We start from the raw sequence: 18,984 nt of genomic DNA, 5'->3' as shown, positions 1-18,984 counted from the left end.
AATCCCAGTGATTGAGGAAGATCCCTGTGCTCAAACCACTCTTCAGAAAGCTATTATCAATGGTTGAAAGGAAATATATGCATGAAAATAACACATCTTACAACATTTCCACGAAGAGTAACACCAGCGAAAATTAACCCCAAAGTCTTTCTTTATTGCTCAAAAAAAAGATTACAAGAGAGCTTTCACTTAGCACACAATGCAAAGATCAAATGGTCTCAACTGACAACTGACCTCCTATTTAAAGATAAATATTCCAATGGCTAGATTGAGTGATCTTTGTCAAAGTAATCTCGACTGTTGATGAGGATCAAAATTTCTTTTAATCTCATCCGTCGAAATTTTAAATATTGAGGAAATTTCGAATTTTTCAATTAAATGCAATTTAATTAATTCAAAAATTAAAATTTTGAATTAATTTCCTCAAAATTTTGACTTTGACTTAACCCCAGGGACCAAAGGCTTAAAAATTAGCAAAATAATCAATTAACCTTAGTTTTTGGACCTCTTAAAATTTATTTTTTAAAGGACCCATGAATTTTGCCTTTGGAAAGTTTAAATTTACCTAGGACCTATAATTAATTAAATTTCTGGCTTAGGATTTTAATTAATTTTTCCAAAAAATTTAATTAATTAACCTATGAGGGGTAAATTATTTTTCTAACCCTCAAGACACTTTATATCATGATTTTTACATTTTTTACATCTCAAGGGGGAAAACCCATCTGAAATAGACTCTCACAGACTACCCATTTCTACGACACAAATATAATCCAGCAGACTAAGCAATTTGTAATAAAATAACTTAACTAAATAGTTAGGATTATTCCCAAATCACTTTTACACAGAATCGATCTATAGTACTAGGACTCGCCTAAGATCATGGTGACAAAATTCATTCCGGCTTTGGGGTAAGGCTGAAGGAAAACTTTGCCGACCATCCGAGAATGGATCGGTGAGACAAAAAACCTCCCGGAATGTAGATCGTTACCAGAAAAATAGGTTTACCTATACATGACACAGATCTGCTGAGATTATTTACATCACATATATGCATAATGGGTTTACATTATAACATGACAATCAGGCTGATGATGATAGCTGGACGACACAGACACATCGATTAGGTGCTATCCCTTTTGCGAAAAAAGGGGGTGTACTACTATGGGTCGTTGACACGTAGTGGTCAACATCTGGCTCTACTTGGAGATGCGTTGCTGCACTGTAGAAATGTGAGAATCCAGAATCTACATCCATGCAACACACAATATAACATAAGTAGCGTCCATTCAAAAATCATCATATAACATTAAGCACATGAAAGATATAAGCTCTTCATTTATTAACTATCTAGTAACATGAAAAGTAAATCTAATCCTAAAATGGAAATGAAATGCTGAAATAACAAGGTGTAGGGTTAGAAATACAATACAATGGATGCCCCATGGCATTAGATGTCATTTTTGAAGAATAGCTTGAGCATTTGGCCATTCGCAGGTAAGTCAAGTGGTTCGCCATCCAATCTGCTCAAGTGGAATGAATTTGGCCCGGTAATGTCTTGGATAATGTATGGTCCCAACCACAAATTGTCAAATTTCTTATGTTTTCCCGGTTTCTCATTCTTGCAATCCCAAAGGAGTACCATATTTCCAACCTGCAAAGATCTAGATTGACTTTTACATATATTATCAAAAGCTATTCTACGAGTTTCATCCAACTCCACAATCTGATCAATTCTATTTTGAACAACATCTTTATTAGTAGAAAAATGTTGGAGGAGTTGATAAGTTGGCAATTTCAAGTGCATAGGAAAGTTACATCCAAGCCATAAACTAATTCAAAGGGACTTTTACTAGTAGCTTTCTTTTTAGTAATCCTATCTGCCCATAAAGCATACTTGATTTTGCTATCCCAAGATCGCTTATTATCTCCTACTATCTTCTTGATAATGGTTATGAGATTTTTATTACTTGATTCAACAAGTCCATTACCTTGAGGATAGTAATTTGATGAATGAGATAAAACAATGCCATACTTGAAACAAAAGGATGAGAATTCTGAAGAATTAAAAGCCTTGGCATTATCAATAGTGATCTTAACAGGGACACCAAATCTAATAATGATATTATTTTCAATGAAATCCATAATGACCTTTTCAATGGCATTCTTAGCAAGGATGGCTTCAACCCATTTAGTGAAATAGTTGGTAGCAGTCAAAATCCATGAGTAGCCATTGCTAGAATTTTCCTGAAACTTCCCATTGAAGTCCAGACCCTAATGCTGAAAAGGTGCCTCCACAACCACAGGTTGTAAGGGCAGGGCAGCAAGCTTCTGTTTCCCAGTGAATAGTTGACAGGCTTGACAACTTCTAACAAACTTATGCACATAAGAAAAAATCGAAGGCCAATAATAACCAGCTCTCAGAATTTTGTGGGCGGTAGTTCTAGCAGCATAATGGCCACCACAAAACCTCGAATGAAACTCAGAAACTAACTTCTTGGACTCAATTTCGTCAACACACATAAGTACTATGCCCTTAGGATTTCTCCATCCAAGGCCATCCTTCATGACGCAATACTTAGTGGCTTTTAATCTAAGAGCCCTTCTCTTATAAGCGACTAAATGGTTAGGACATGTAAGATTTAACAAGTAATAAATAATGTCCTTGTACCACTCATGCTCTCCTAATCTTTGCAGTTCAGGTGAAGATGAATCGTTAAGACAAATCAAACCAAGAGTTTTTTCATTACATTTGGTCATCATTTGAGCCAAGCCTTGGCCTTTGATTAACTTGGTGGGTCTAATCTCTAAATCATATTCTTGTATTTTAGTAACTCACCTAGCACGAGTCCCTAAGCAATCAGTATGAGTTAATATATCTTTAACCGCAGAATGTGAGACAAAAGCAATGATTTTGGAATAACCCACTTAAGTCTTGAAATGCTTAAGAGATTTGACTAAGGCATAGGTTTGCTTTTCCATGGTGTTGTATTTTAATTCAGAATTTTGAAGCGTTCTACTCATGAAAGCAATAGGTTGCTTGTGACCATCCTTATTTTTCTGCTATAAAACACCAGTAATGGTATCTTCAAAAGCGAAAGAGAAAATCATGAAATCCTTAGAGTAATCAGGGCTAATTAAAACAGGGGCTTTTGCAATAGCACCTTTGATTTCCTGAAAAGCCTTTTTGCCATCTTCTTTCCAAACAAATTTTACATCTTTTTTTAGAAGACTTTGAATAGGCTTAGCTACATCCGCGTAATTTGGAATAAATCTTCTAAGAAAATTTGTTTTTCCAAGAAAAGACTGAAGGGATTTAAGATTATGGGGAAGAGGAATCTTTTGGATTGCCTCAACTCTTTCAGGATCAATCTTGATTCCATCTTTAGAAATGATGTGACCAAGTAATTTCCCTTCAGTTACTCCAAAAACAGACTTAGCCGGATTTAAAGAAATCCTGTACTCTCTACATTTATCAAAAACTTGCCTAAGATGACTTATATGACTAATACCATCCTTAGAAAAAACAGTAAGATCATCCTAATAAATTTCGATAAACTTTCCAATTAAACCCTTGAAGGCATAATCCATAGCCCTTTGAAACGTAGTCCCAACATTAGTTAATCCAAACGGCATTCTAATACATTCGAAAGTACCCCATGGTGTGGTGAATGTAGTTTTATGACGATCCTCCTTCTTAACCCATACCTGATTATATCCAGAAAAACCATCTAGCAATGACATCATTCCAGAACCAGTTACTCTTTGCAACATAGTCTCCATGTTCGGCAAAGGGTAATTATCTTTCTTACATGCTAGATTAAGGTTTTGAAAATCAACACAAAGTATTATTGTACCATTCTTTTTCCTAACAATCACCAGGTTGGAACACCATGTTGAATGCCTCGTTTGAGCAATAATTCTTGTTGCAAGCATCTTTGAAAGCTCCTTAAGAACCAAAGAGGATAACTTAGGATTTATTTGCCTAAGCTTTTGATGAAAGGCTTTAGCATTTTCATCCTTCAAAGGGATAGTGTGCTCCATGACATCTTCTCAATAACCTTTTAGTTCATCATAAGAAACTGCTAAAACATCCCGATATTCACGAAGTAAATTGGTTAACTTTTTTCTTTCTTCAACATTAGTACCCTTACCAATTTAATAATCTTTGGATCCCTAGAAGTACCAATGTTTACCTCGATGTATTCGCCTAGATCCATTTTATTTTCCCCTTTCATCTTTGTGGCATCATGTCGATCAAAGTGTTGTTCTAAAGAAACCACATTCCTAGGAGTAGGATTTATGATATCTTCATGATCATCAGACCCATCCTCCTTAGAATCTATCCGAAAATTTTCAAACTGATCCAACTTATGAAGAAAACGAATCACTTGTTTCTCGTCATCAAAGACTTGCCAATGCTCCGAGTTATCTGGAACAGAAGGCCTAAATATAACTTCCATTTTTATCTTATCCTTAATCAACCCATCAGATAACGGCAAAGTAGAAGCAACTACAACAAGCTCATTTGCCGAACTATTTTACTCTCTTGGGATAGCCTCAAAGTCAAGAACATCAAAGTATTCCATAGTATCCCATACAACATTTCGATAATTCTTTAACCTTCGATTTTTACATGTAAATTTATTTTTAATTTGCATGATAATTAAGTCAGAATCCCCCTTGATGCTAAGCAACTTAACTCTTAAAGCCTTTGCCAACTCAAGACCCAACAACAAAGCTTCATATTCAGCAACGTTGTTGGTTGCTTCAAATTCCAACTGATAGGCAAACTTGAAAATATGACCAAGGGGTGATTTTAATACTACTCCTGCACCTTTCCCGTGCCTAGACGATGCACCATCAAAATACATGTACCAAACTTTATCCTTGAGATCCCCAATCTTTTTATCAACCTTATCATGGGGAAGAACTATGGCATTAGATAGGATAGCATAATTCCCAATGTCAAATTGTTCTTTAGTTATCTCATTATGAGGTCTCTTAGGATCTTCAACATGGAATCTTCTCTCAAGCGCTCTATTTAGTCGCACAAAACCATCACCTCTAGGAGAAGGAATCATAGCATATGACCAATTCATTTGAATACTCCCTCCTAGATCAGAGGCCCATTTTCTAGATAAAAGCATACCCCAAGCATCAGGCACATCAACAACAACAATGTCCATAACAATCATAATGTCAGGGTAAATTGATAAATGAACCTATAAATCCTTGATCAAACCGTGAACTTCAATCTTCTTAGAATCCATGGCACATATATTGTAGTAAGGCCTAGAAACTCTTAAATTAAGTTGTTCCATGACCCTCTTGGTCATGACACAAGTTGACGCACCAGAATCCAACATGCAATTATTCAATTTATACCCATTAACCATCAAAGTAATAAAGAATGGTTGATGATCCTTGTTATCTGAATCTAAACTTTGCAAATATATAGGAGCATCTTGATAATCAACCTCCGACGCTTTCTGTTGAGAAACATTCACTTGAGGAGCTTCAATAGCTTTTAGTAACTTAGCCCTTTGGGAAGGAATCTTTGCAATCTCGGAGACAGGAACCCAGATTTTTGCATTATTAAACCAACTTCCCAGATCGACATCTAATCCAGAGTTTGAACCCCGGTTAAAAATTCGAGGGGGAATTTGATTCCGGGTCTGATCTTTATCCCTTCTTTGATAAGTTAAACTCTTAACTTTAGCAATTTCCATGATTCGCTCCGGAGAAGGCTTCTCACCATATAATTTAACCATCATATCATTTTCATTCTCAAAATTATTTATACTAAAAGCTGATGTGGGAGGCATAACATCTCGACTGTTTTCCTTAACTTCCATCCAGTCTTTCATAGACAAAGAAAACTCTTTACCCACACAATTTATTTGATTACTTGCTCCAAACATTCCATTATCCAAAATCCTTCTAACTATGGGGCAAGTTGCCTCCTCATGAAGAGCATCACAAGCCCGACAATAAGGCGGAGCATCGTCGACCAAATTAGTATGTTCAAGCGGATTAGGTGGTCTCTGCTCACTAGATTGACCTTTCCTCTGCCAATTATTATTTCGATTATTATTATTATTTCTAGGCTGGAATTTTGTGTTTGAGCTCTTTCCATTTTGCAAATATATAGGAGCATCTTGATAATCAACCTCTGGCGCTTTTTGTTGAGAAACATTCACTTGAGGAGCTTCAATAGCTTTTAGTAACTTAGCCCTTTGGAAAGGAATCTTTGCAATCTCGGAGACAGGAACCCGGATTTTTGCATTATTAAACCAACTTCCCAGATCGACATCTAATCCAGAGTTTGAACCCCGGTTAAAAATTCGAGGGGGAATTTGATTCCGGGTCTGATCTTTATCCCTTCTTTGATAAGTTAAACTCTTAACTTTAGCAATTTCCATGATTCGCTTCGGAGAAGGCTTCTCACCATATAATTTAACCATCATATCATCTTCATTCTCAAAATTATTTATACTAAAAGCTGATGTGGGAGGCATAACATCTCGACTGTTTTCCTTAACTTCCATCCAGTCTTTCATAGACAAAGAAAACTCTTTACCCACACAATTTATTTGATTACTTGCTCCAAACATTCCATTATCCAAAATCCTTCTAACTATGGGGCAAGTTGCCTCCTCATGAAGAGCATCACAAGCCCGACAATAAGGCGGAGCATCATCGACCAAATTAGTATGTTCAAGCGGATTAGGTGGTCTCTGCTCACTAGATTGACCTTTCTTCTGCCAATTATTATTTCGATTATTATTATTATATCTAAGCTGGAATTTTGTGTTTGAGCTCTTTCCATTTGGACCAACTTATTCTGCAAAGTAGTTATTTCCTTAGCATGGTTAGAGGTTAATTTCACTTGGTTAATCTCCATGCTTTCAATTTTTTGCAGTAATTTCTGAACAAGGTCATTATCAGATTCTTGAACCTCTTTTCCTTTAGGTTCTTTCAATTTCGTTGAAGCCCTATCAAAACCTGGGATTTTAGACTTTCCAGATGTTGCCTTATCTTTTTCAAGCTCTACTGCTAAAGCTTGACAATCCCTATAATCAGGAAGTTTAGCACATCTTAACTCATAAGAGGGCTCAGGGCTAAAGGCATCAATATAAAAGTCCTGAAGAGATTTATCAGTAGGTTTATAATCTTGAGGTAATTCCTTAATAATATCATTGAACCTCTTGTTAAATTCTTCCGCGGTCTCATTTTCTTTCTTTTTAATGATACTGATAGCTTTTACGAGATGTCTTCCTTCTCTCTTATCTCCATACTTTTCCTTAAAGGCATTAACAATCGATTGCAAAGAATCAAATGAATTTTGAGGCTTTTCCGTAAACCAATCTAAAGCATCCCCCTCCAAAGTAAGAACAAAAAGGGTCATTTTTACATCTTCATGATTAAAATTAGTAGCCCTTCTAGTATACACTCTTGCAGAAGATAGTTGAAGTGGAGTCGCCACTGGGACAAAAAGTCTAATTCGAAATAACCTGAAAGCAAGGAGCCAAGGGAAAGGAACTTATCTTGGCAAGAGACGAAAGGATGCGAGGAAAGAAATGAGATGAATGTCAAAGGAACCAAGGACATAAAAGCTCTATCCCCGACAACGACGCCAAAAAATGTTGTCGCACAGAATGTCTAGGCACCACGACAACACTCAGATTGGGGGCTGTCACCTTGACCCCAATCTCTCCGTTTAAGCTATCTCCCTACAACAGGCTAAGGGGGGTAGACCCTATGGAAAAAAGGAATAAAGAAGAACTAGCTGGGAATCAATCGGCTCGGGAGACACAGTGAGGCAATCAAGTACTTGATTAAGGCTTAGCAAGATTTAGAATTTGATTAGATTTTAAATGATTAATACCAGCGCCTTATGGAGTTAACGACCTTGCTAGGGAAATAAAGACCAAGTAATCGATTAGCAACAACTGCTTAGGAAACAGGGATATGAAATCTATTTATAATTTCACGATAGAATTCTTTAACAATCGCTTGAAACTATTTTCAAAATGTCTAACATATAACAAGCATTAAATAATTCAAGCAAAGATGATCAATTTTAATAGGTGTAAGATATTCAATAGATGCACGAAGTTCTAGCAATTAAATTTCTAGAGAACCAAATACTTTAAACAACCACAAAACTTAAATGCTAACCAGTTTAGATCCTAGAATTTAAATGACTATGCTTAGTGACCCAAATCTAGGAAATTCACCACTTTCCAATAGTTAATCTTTAGATATAAAAATTAAGCACATTTAACTATAGAGAAATGCCAAATACCAAGAAGGAATTAAAAATTTGACAAATTTAGCTAGTCCTTTAGGAAATCTTTTTCATTGTGCTGAGTAAGACTAAATGTGGTAAATGATCAATAAAAATCTTTCATTTTTAAAAGTGACCAAAACATATCGAACTGGCTTAATAATTTTTAAAATTTTTTAATCGGCCAGAGGCCACATAAAAAAATTGAAAATCTTTAAGTGTGAAAATTTATTTCGATTTATTTCCTAGCCACACAAAATAAACTTTTTAGGGTTTTTTAAGATTTTTAATGTTTAGAAAATTTTTAATGTTTTTAGATTTTTTTTAACTTCTAGGATTTTAAAATTTTTATGATTTTTTTTTTAGTTATAGAATTTTATATATTTTTAGGATTTTTAATTAGATAAATAAAAAAAAAAATCAAAATTATAAAAATCGAAACAATGAAAAATCAAATAAAAAAAATGAAAAAAAAAAAAACAGAAATCGAATTTTTAAAAGATAACGACCTTAGCCTAAGGAATTGGATTTTAAAACATTTTTTGTTTCTTTGTTTGTTTGTTTTATATATAAAAAAGAAACGAAATCAAATTGAATCGAAACAAGCTAAAATCATAAGACTAATCTACCCTAGCTAACCAGTGGACACATAACAAAAAAAAGAAAAGAAAAACAAAGTCGAGATTTGTGAATATAGGTATGGCGGCGGGGAAAAGGAGCTCGATGACTGCGGAATGCACAACTATGGAGGATAGCACAACAACGAGGACAAGGGATCCGAGGGAGATGGATGAATGAATGAGAGAAAAAAAAACGTGTGAAGGAGATGCGGAAATGCGAAGGAGGGATTACAGGATAAGAGGGTCGCAGAGGGAAGAGATGAAAGAGAATTGTGGGTTAGGGTTGAGGTTTAACGCAGTAGGGAGAATGGATGAGCTAGGGAAAGCGAGTGCTGCGAGGAGAAAGGAAAAGACTGCGGGAGAGTTTTTTCGTAGGTTGACAGAGTGCGAGCAACAAGAAAAATGCCATTTGGCAGCAGAAAGAAGAACTCAGATTTTGCTGAGAGGGGAGAAAAAAACGCAGCAGAAGATGGGCAAAAACGCAACAGCGAAATTTTAAAGGGTTTCAGGGCAGCAGACGGTAGCCCAACAACGTTTAAAATCTTTCCAGAAATTTATATTTTTCAAAATGATATGTTTCCTGCTTCAAATCCTCTCAGGAAAACTCATGAAATCCCCAGATCTAAATTTCAAAACCCTCGGACTGCAAAAATCTGGATAGACTCCCTGCAAAAATAATTTTGAGGCCAGATCTTACCGTCCAGGGCCTAGATCTAGCTTCAAATCAAATTTCACCTTCAGATCTGCACTCTTTATCTGAAAACAAAAACACCCAGAACCTAGATATACGAAAAATAAATAAAACCTCAGGGACCCGAGTTAGAAAAATAAAAAAATACAGATCTATGCACAGGAACAACAGATCTATCAGATCTGGTGAGTGTGAGTCTAACTCTGCTCCCAAATCTGATAATCTAAGGCTCTTTAAAGCCAAATTTATCAATTTAGCACAAAAAAATTTGAAATTTTGATTTTAAACAGAGATGCTTCACCCAAAACTCTTCATGCATTAATAATAAAATTTCTTATGATAAGCCCGGGATTCAATCAAGCTGAGCTCTTCAAAAAATACGAATCGGGAGTTGGCTAGTCCAACTAAAAACTTCCTCGAACCCACGATGATCTCAAAATCAAGAATTTCCTGCACAACTCAATTCAACCATTAATGTAGAGGGAGAAAACGATAATAAAATTCAGATTTAATACAGATACCTACTATTATATTCAAAACTTAAATTACCATTTAAACCCCAATGATTGAGCAAGATACCTGTGCTCAAACCACTCTTTAGAAAGCTATCATCAATGGCTGAAAGGAAATCTATGCGTGAAAATAAGACATCTTACAGGATTTCCACGAAGAGTAACACCAACAAAAATGAACCCCAAAGTCTTTCTTTATTGCTCAAAAAAAAGATTACAAGAGAGCTTTCACTTAGCACACGACTCAAAGATTGAATGATCTCAACTGACAACTGACCTCCTATTTAAAGATAAATATTCCAATAGCTAGTTCGAGTGATCCTTGTCAAAGTAATCTTGACCGTTAATGAGGATCAAAATTTCTTTTAATCTTATCCGTTGAATTTTTTTTTTTTTATTTAACTGTAACGGATATAAGTTTTATTTATTTGAAAAAGATAGGAGGGGTCTTTGCCGAGGCAGCCCCAATTACAAAGTAAACATCCAACAAATTCAGCTTTTAAGTTGCATCATTTTCAAGGAATTGTCGTCGTTTATAATTAGCTGCCCTTTCATGAGAGAGCATCCTTTGTTCGCCATCTGGTCCGCTTCACCATTCAGGTTTCTGAGGATATGATAGAACTTGTAGGAGGTGAAATCTTGAAGGACTCTTTTCAATCTGCCCAGAATTTTGTTGAGACTAGCATTGCTGAAGAGATCCTCCGAGTTTAATTTTTTTATTAGAATCTCAGAATCTCCGAAAACTTGGAGGTCTTTGACACCCTTTTCTCTTGCTATGAGGCAAGCTTTGAGAAGACCAAATATCTCTGCTTGGTTGTTGGTTTTCTGGCCTAAACCCCAGCAGAAGCAGTCTCTTGAACTCCCATCCGAAGAATAAATGACCCCTCCAGCACCAGCAATCCCGGGGTTTCCTTTGGAGGCCCCATCGAAGAAGATTGTGGTTAGATTTTTGGACCTCCACCAGTTTATGAAAGAATCCTCAGAGTCTCTTTTACGCCATTCCAGGTTTGCTGTTTGAGGAGTGAGAAGGAACTTTCGAGGAGAAGGCTCGAGGGGGCGAAGCCATCTCCTTTCTTCGGGTAGGAGCAATGAATCTTCTTTAAAAAACTGTTGTTGGGCTGCTTCCAAGAGGAAGGCTTTAGCTTTAACTGCGACCTGTAGAGGGGAATGTCGAAATCCATTAAAGATCTGATCATTACGGGCCAACCAGAGCTGCCAGCAAACAAATTTGGGAATAGCTGTCCAAACTTTATGCCAGAAAGATTTGATGGGGATGCTATGAGGATAGAAATTGCTCCAAGAGGCGAACAGATCAGCAACAATACTCTGAGGGAAAGCGGAGATCTGAAGATCCAAAAGAGTAAGACCCCACACTTCCTTAGCAAAATTGCAATCCAAGAATAAATGTTGGGCAGTTTCGAGGTTGCTTCTGCATAGCTCACACCTATGAGGCCCTACAATGTTCCTTTTCTCTAAATTGTCTCCTGTTAGAAGTTTGTTATGGACCAGTGTCCAGAAAAAGAAGTTCACTTTTGGAAGAGCTAGATTGTCCCAGACTAGTTTCCAAAAGGCCGGAGTGTGACTGCTGTTCTTTGAGTCCTGAAGAGCTTTGTAGCCTGTTGCTGTGGAGTATATGCCTGACTGTCCCCAAGTCCAACTGTCTTTCATGTATTGGTTTTCAGGAGTAGAATCTTCCAACAGCTCGATAAGCAGGTTTTTTTGGGGCGTTAACCAGACATGGACACCATGGAAGTCCCATCCGGCGCATTCTCCCCAGTGATCCCAAACAGAGAGGTTGTATAAGTTGTTGATACCTGCATGGGTCAACCAGTCTCTGAGGTCTAATATATCCTCGTTCTCCTCCAAAGGATCGTGCCCCATGATTCGGTCATGCCACAAATTGGTTCGCTTGCCATTGCCTGACACTCTGTACAGTGATTTTTTGAAGAAGATACTGCTTTTACAACAGAAAATACAGACCTGTGAGCTGTGGACAGGGGGGTCAAAATGCAGATTTCTAAAAGACAGGTTGTGAGTGTATTTGGACAACATAGTAGTGCTGATCGGATGGTTGGGCTCATATGCCAATTTCCACAGGAGCTTTCCTCCCAACGCAAGGTTAATGAGGGAGGGATCACGAATTTGGAGGCCACCCTCTACGATCGGCCTTTTTACCAGTTCCCAATTAGCTAAGTGAATTTTTCTTTTGTTACCTTTCCCTCCCTGCCATAAAAATCTCTTAAAAGTCTAGATATCTGATCCATAACATTTCTAGGGGCTAATAAGAATGCAACTTGATAAATTGGGAGCGCGGACAACAGTGACTTGATTAAAATAACTTTGCCTCCTTTAGTTAGCCAGAAGCCACCCCAAGCTGCTATTTTTGCTTTGATTTTGCATATGATGTCAGTCCAGAGCGACCTCCCGTTAGATCCGTTTGTGATGGAGAGTCCAAGGTATTTGATCTGATCCCAGTGAGCATGTCCTCTGAACCCAAGGAGGTTCGAGATTCTTATGAGCTCTTGTTGATCAATGTTCCAGCTGTAGATTTCACTCTTACTCTCATTGACCAGAGCTCCTGAAACTCTACAGTAGCTTTTTAGGATAGTGTCAAAAGCTTTGGCAATTCTGGTAGACGCACCTCTGAGGAGTAGTGAATCATCTGCAAAGAGCGCATGGTTCAGAGGATCGACACCTGTGGAGGGTTTAAGACCAGGAAGGGAGCCAACAATTCTTTCAGCTGTGAGTTTTCTACTGAGGGAGTCGGCCATTAAGATATACAGGAAGGGAGAGAGAGGGCATCCCTGCCTGATGCCTCTCCGAGCTTGAAAAAAATTTGAAGGGCGGCCATTGACAAGGGGGGTGATCCACGAATTGTCGATACAGGCATTTATAAGTTGGACAAAGTGGGGAGAGAAGCCAAAGGAGAGGAGAACTTTAATGAGGAAAGAGCGATTTACTCTGTCAAATGCATTCGCCATATCTAATTTTATCAACATACCTTTCTCTTTTCATTGTTTGCTAGAGTGGATTGTCTCCTGAACTTGAATGACATTGTCGAGGATATGCTTGCCTTCCACGAAACCACCTTGGGGACTGGAGATCAGCCTTTTGAGCAGAGGCTTGATCCTGTTTGCTAAAAGTTTGGCCAGAATTTTGTAAGATGCATTACAAAGCGATATAGGTCTGAATCTTGCAAATGTTTCAGGATTGGAGTCTTTGGGAATTAAGGCTAGATAAGTGGAGATGGTTCCTCCACTGATCCTAGCTTTTTTCATGAACCCCTTTATCATTTTTTGGAGATCAGTTTTAATGATATTCCAACAAGCTTTATAGAAATGTATTCTGAATCCGTCTGGCCCTGAAGCCTTGTCTGATTCCATGGACCAGATAACTTTGATGATTTCCTCCTCTATTACCTCGCTGGAAAGTGTAGCATTATCTTCAGATCTGATGAGATGTGGGATGTTAGAGAGGAAATTTGCTGTTTCCTCCTCGTAGACCTGGGATCCCTCACTATATAAATTCCTGAAATGGCTATCAGCAGCAACTTTGACTTGAGTGAAGCCTTTGCTGACATGACCCTCTGCTGTTTTTATTTCTGAGATATGATTCCTAGACAGCCGTGCTCTATATTGTCTGTGAAAGAAGGAGGTGTTCCGATCCCCTGCTTTTAGCCACAAACTTCTGGATTTGATTCTCCAATATTCTTCTTCTTTTCGGAAGGATCGGTAAGTTGAGCATTGGGCCTTTATTTCTTGTTCCAACAGGTCCGTTGTGATCTCATTGCTTTCCATGTCTGCTTGCAGGGTCTCCAGAGTATGCACTGCTTCTTTTCTTATGCTGGTTGGAGTAGGGACTGGTTTCCTTATCCAATCCTTCAGAGCATGTTTTGTGGCCTTAAGTTTTTGCTCCCAAACAAAACTTGAGGACCCTGAGAAGGTTTTGGCCCAAGCTTCTTTCACAATATCAGTGAAGCCTTCTCTCTCAATCCATAAGGGGCTGAAACGGAATGGAAGAGGGCCAAGATCTTCTTCATCTTCTAGGAGAAGCTGAATCGGCTTGTGGTCAGAGGTCAGCTTGGGAAGAATTTTGGTCTTGATTATCTTTTTGTTCATCATAAGGGAGCTTTGGACCAGAAATCGATCCAGGCGGGCAGAAATGTGATCCAGCCCAGATCTATTATTGGACCAAGTGAAAAGACCACGGACAGGATTGAAATCTAAAAGGTCCCATTGCTGTGAGAGCTCTTCCACAAAGGCCAGCATAGGATCTCTGCTGCTGGAGCCACCCCTCTTCTCTTTTGTTTTCAAGACTATATTGAGGTCACCTACTATGATAATATTGCTTGGATTATGCTGTTCTAAAAAAGCTGAGAGAGAGTTCCAGCATTCTCGTTTTTCAGAGTATATGACAGGGACATAAAGATTAAACAGAGAGATGGTCAACTTACTTGCGCAGTGTGTCAGCTCCGTGAAGATCCAGTGCTGGGTTTCATGGGATTTTTTTAGCTGAAATAAATCTTCTGTCCAAAGAGTTGCCAGCCCTCCAGAAGATCCCCTTGAGCTTACTGCTTTGCCTGCACTTTTCTTCCATTTTGACTTGCTGATATCTAGAAGAGCTCGCCCTTCTATCTTCGTCTCTTGGAGCATGAGAATGTCTGAGGGTTCTATTTTCAGGAGATCCATAACTGCTTCAGCTTTAGAGGCGTTCCCCAGTCCTCTGCAGTTCCAAGAGGCGAGCTTCATAATTTACTTGAGGGGGGGGGATAGGGCCTCCCTTAGAAGGCCTTGGTCTGGTATTTCTTCCAATGGACATTTCTATGGTGGACTGGCTTCCTTGAACTTTGAGTCGTTCAGCCTCCTCTTCCCTTAGTTCTTTGCGAGATTTCCTGCCTGCTCTTTTGGAAGGACGCTCGAAGGTTTCGTCCTCTGATGAACCTGAGCTTTCTGCTGGCTTTTTCCTTGTTACTTCAGCATATGAGGGGTTGGAGGGGCTACCTTGTGAGGCATCAACCTGTATTGCTTCTTCTCCATCTTTGTTGGGAGGAGGGACTTCTATGTGTTCCAGATTTTCCTAGGTCGAGCTTGCAGGATTGGTCTGGGCTTTTCTGCACCATTTGGGGTTGCATCCTTTTCTTGATTGAGCTTGGAACTGCTTGGAGCTCCGGACGTGTTACCTTTGCCATTTCCTTTTTTTTGATGGGCAGTTTTTTGGACTAAAGTCCATTGATCCTCGTTTGTTTTGTCTGTCTGCTCCTCGACCTTTTTCTTGCAGTGCTTTGCAAAATGACCATGGCCATGACAATGTCTGCATTTGAAAGGGAGCTGTTTGTAATCTAGTTCCTGGACGTGAGTCCACCCAGCAACAATGAGCTTAATTGCTTCAGGCAAACCCTCTTCTAGATCCACTTCTACACAGATTCGGGCACATGAGTACTGGTCTTTTCTTGCAGCTTGATCTATGTATTTTCCTAGAGCACTACCGATGATCTGAAGAGTTTTTTGGTTCCAGCAGTGAAGAGGCAGATGGGGAAGTCGCACCCAAACCGGGACAGCAAAGGGGACGTCCTGGGAGGGATCAAAATCTGGGGACCATTTGTTTAGATACAGACCTTGCGGTCCCATGAAATAAGGACCATTTCTGAAGATTAGACTTCTATCATCCGGGCTTTCGAAAATGAATACGAAGAATCCTTTGCCCACAAAATAGCTTTTGACCCCCTCTTTGATCAAGGGAGACCAGTTTCTTTGAGTCCAGTCCTCCACCGACTTGGGGGAAGGCCAGAGGCCCGTAAACTGGCCTATTAGCCCTCTCTCAGCTAGATTCAGAGCAGCTTTGCAAGTTTCTTCTTCAGGAAGGGCAACCGTGGGGATAGAGTCTAATTTCTTGACAAATTTCTGCTGACTGGCAGAGGGAGGGCGCTTCGAACTTGCAGCAATCATAGCTTTGAACGCGGAAACCTCCGGAGGTGGGATGAGGGGGGGACAGGGCCCCCGCTGGACTCCATGAGGAGGAAAGGTGCTGTAGGACTGAGCGGAGGAGCGCTACAGCCGCAGGGCCGCGCAGGCAGACACCCGAGAGCCCAATAGCACACTGCTCACACAGAGGTTCAGCTTGCAGATCTTTCGACTCAGAGCGCCACGCCAATGCTCTGCGCCACCCAGTGCACCGCAACACCCTTCCTAAGCACCGCGTAGGGAGACAGGAGCAACATAGCTTCTTGAGACTTCGAAAAAATTTCTGTCACCTATGAAAATGAATGGCGGAGCCCTCCAAAGCAGCTACCAGAGGGTCGAGGCTGGCCTGCGGCCACAAACGCAGAGAACCAGCAACAGTGGTGGCGGCTAGGTCAAGCTTTAGATAAAAAAAAATAAAAAAAATAAAATAAAAATATCCGTTGAAATTTTAAATATTGAGGAAAGTTCGAATTTTTCAATTAAATGCATTTTAATTAATTCAAAAATTAAAATTTTGAATTAATTTCTTCAAATTTTGACTTTGACTTAACCCCAGGGACCAAAGGCTTAAAATTTAGCAAAATAATCAATTAAGTTATTAACCTTAGTCCCTCGATCTCTTAAAATTTATTTTTTAAAGGACCCACGAATTTTGCGTTTGGAAAATTTAAATTTACCTAGGACCTATAATTAATTAAATTTCTGGCTTAGGATTTTAATTCATTTTGTCCAGAAAATTTAATTAATTAACCTATGAGGGGATAACTTATTTTTCTAACCCTCAAGACACTTTACATCATGATTTTTACATTTTTTACATCTCAAGGGGGAAAACTCATCTGAAATAGGCCCTCACAGACTACCCATTTTTGTGACACAAATATAATCCAGCAGACTAAGCAATTTGTAATAAAATAACCTAACCAAATAGTTAGGATTATTCCCAAATCAATTTTACACAGACTCGACTAGGACTCGCCTAAGATCCTAGTTACAAAATTCATTCTGGCTTTGGGGTAAGGCTAAAGGAAAACTCTGCCGACCATCCGAGAATGGATCGGTGAGACAAAAGACCTCCTAGAATGCAGATCGTTACCAGAAAAATAGGTTTACCTATACATGACACAGATCTACTGAGATTATTTACATCACATATATGCATAATGGGTTTACATTATAACATGACAATCAGGCTGATGATGATAGCTGGACGACATGGACACATCGATCAGGTGCTATCCCTTTTGCAAAAAAGAGGGGGTGTACTGCTATGGGTCGTTGACACGTAGTGGTCAACAACGTCCATTTGATATAGACTCTATCCTTGATTGGTAGCGACCGCAATAATAGATCAGATAGTAGAATATCAGGGAACTTGTGCAAATATTTCTTCATAGTCCACTCCTTCCTTTTGAGAGAAGCCACGAGCAATGAACCTGGCGTTATATTTTTCAGTACCCCCATCAGCTCCATGTTTAATTTTACAAAGCCATTTTGAGGTGTCCACGAACTTGTCCTTAGGTCTAGGCACCACGTCCCAAACATCATTCTTCACAATTGATTCATATTCCTCATTCATCGTATCTTTCCATACTTGGTGGTTTACGACTTCTTCGAATGTGCAAGGTTTAGCTTGAACAATAGTACTCATAGCAGCCACATACCTTTGATACTTGTTCGACTTTTTGCTTTCACGAAATGTCCCTCTTGGAGCAGTATGTCTTTTAGCATCTTCGAGAGTATCTTTGAGCCATAGTTGTGCTTTCCTCGAGGTAGAAGGATAACCCGGAGGTGGATCAATAGGATCCATCAGACCATCAACATTGGGCATAGGCTCATTCGTCGCAGGTTCATGTTGTTTTTCGACAGCATCATCATCATCCTTCCTTGGGATAGGGAAATCTATGGCTTTCCCTAGGGCAATGTCTTCATTAAAGGTAACATCATGACTTACTTCCATATCTCTTTGACTAGGTACATAGATCCTATATGCTTTTGAATGTTCAGTATAGCCAACGAATATTCCTTTCTTTCTAGAAGCTTCCAACGTATTCCTCCTCTTTAGGTACATGAAAATATACTGGACAACCAAAGATTCTAAAATGAGAAACATCGGGTTTCTTACCAATGAAAACTTCCTCGGGTGTCTTGAAATCTAAAGCTTGATATGGGCTCCTATTTTGAACATATACGGCAGTGTTGGCAATTTCTCCCCATAAGAACTTCAGTAGACCTTGATCATATATCATGGCAAGGGTGGCTTCCATAATCATTTGAGTCTTCCTTTTAGCACCGCCATTTTGCTTAGGAGTGTATGGAAGAGTTGTCTCCCTCTTAATACCAACCTCTGTTATGAATGTAAATATAAATATAATAATAATAAACAATAATTAATTAACTAATGATTAGTTAGTTAGTAATGAAGAGGCATGTCTTAGAGACATGGCCATTAGTGAAAGGACACCTGCCTACGGTATTTAAGCGGGCCCTCATTCTCATTTGTAATCATCATACATCAATTTTTTATACAATATACAATTTACAATTACTATCCTACAATGGATGTCTTTGTTTACGAAGTATTTTAAATATTACCACTGCGTATACGACTTTTGGTCATTACATTTGTATTAGAGCCACATTTGATTCAGCCACTGGCCATCTACCTATTGCCAACCTTGTTGCCGTCGTGGTTTAGGTGTTCGTCAGTCTTGGAGATTCTCCATTCCATCGGATTCGCCATCAGGCCTTTGGCCATTAAAAAAAGAGTCGATCTATATAGAAAGGAAAAAAATTGTTAAACAATATATATTTAAAATAATAAAAAAGTAAAATAAAATACAAAGGTTATATTATTAAAAAAAAGTATATCTATATAACCACGGGCAGAATCCTGTCTGAACTACTT

General features: G+C 38.7%; 1 protein-coding gene across 1 annotated transcript in view; it reads left to right on the top strand.

Moving 5' to 3' along the window:
- Window positions 1–18,984, top strand: part of LOC149171324 (vesicle-fusing ATPase-like) — a 492,059-nt gene that overhangs the window by 259,355 nt on the left and 213,720 nt on the right. The gene's annotated exons all lie outside the window — the stretch shown is intronic.

This window comes from Pinus tabuliformis, chromosome 4_2, assembly GCF_031772625.1.
Source record: "Pinus tabuliformis cultivar Carrire ecotype Pingquan chromosome 4_2, CPIR1, whole genome shotgun sequence".
Classification (NCBI taxonomy): domain Eukaryota; kingdom Viridiplantae; phylum Streptophyta; class Pinopsida; order Pinales; family Pinaceae; genus Pinus; species Pinus tabuliformis.
The sequence above is the reverse complement of the archived record's forward strand: the minus strand, read 5'-3'. Positions and strand labels throughout refer to the sequence as shown.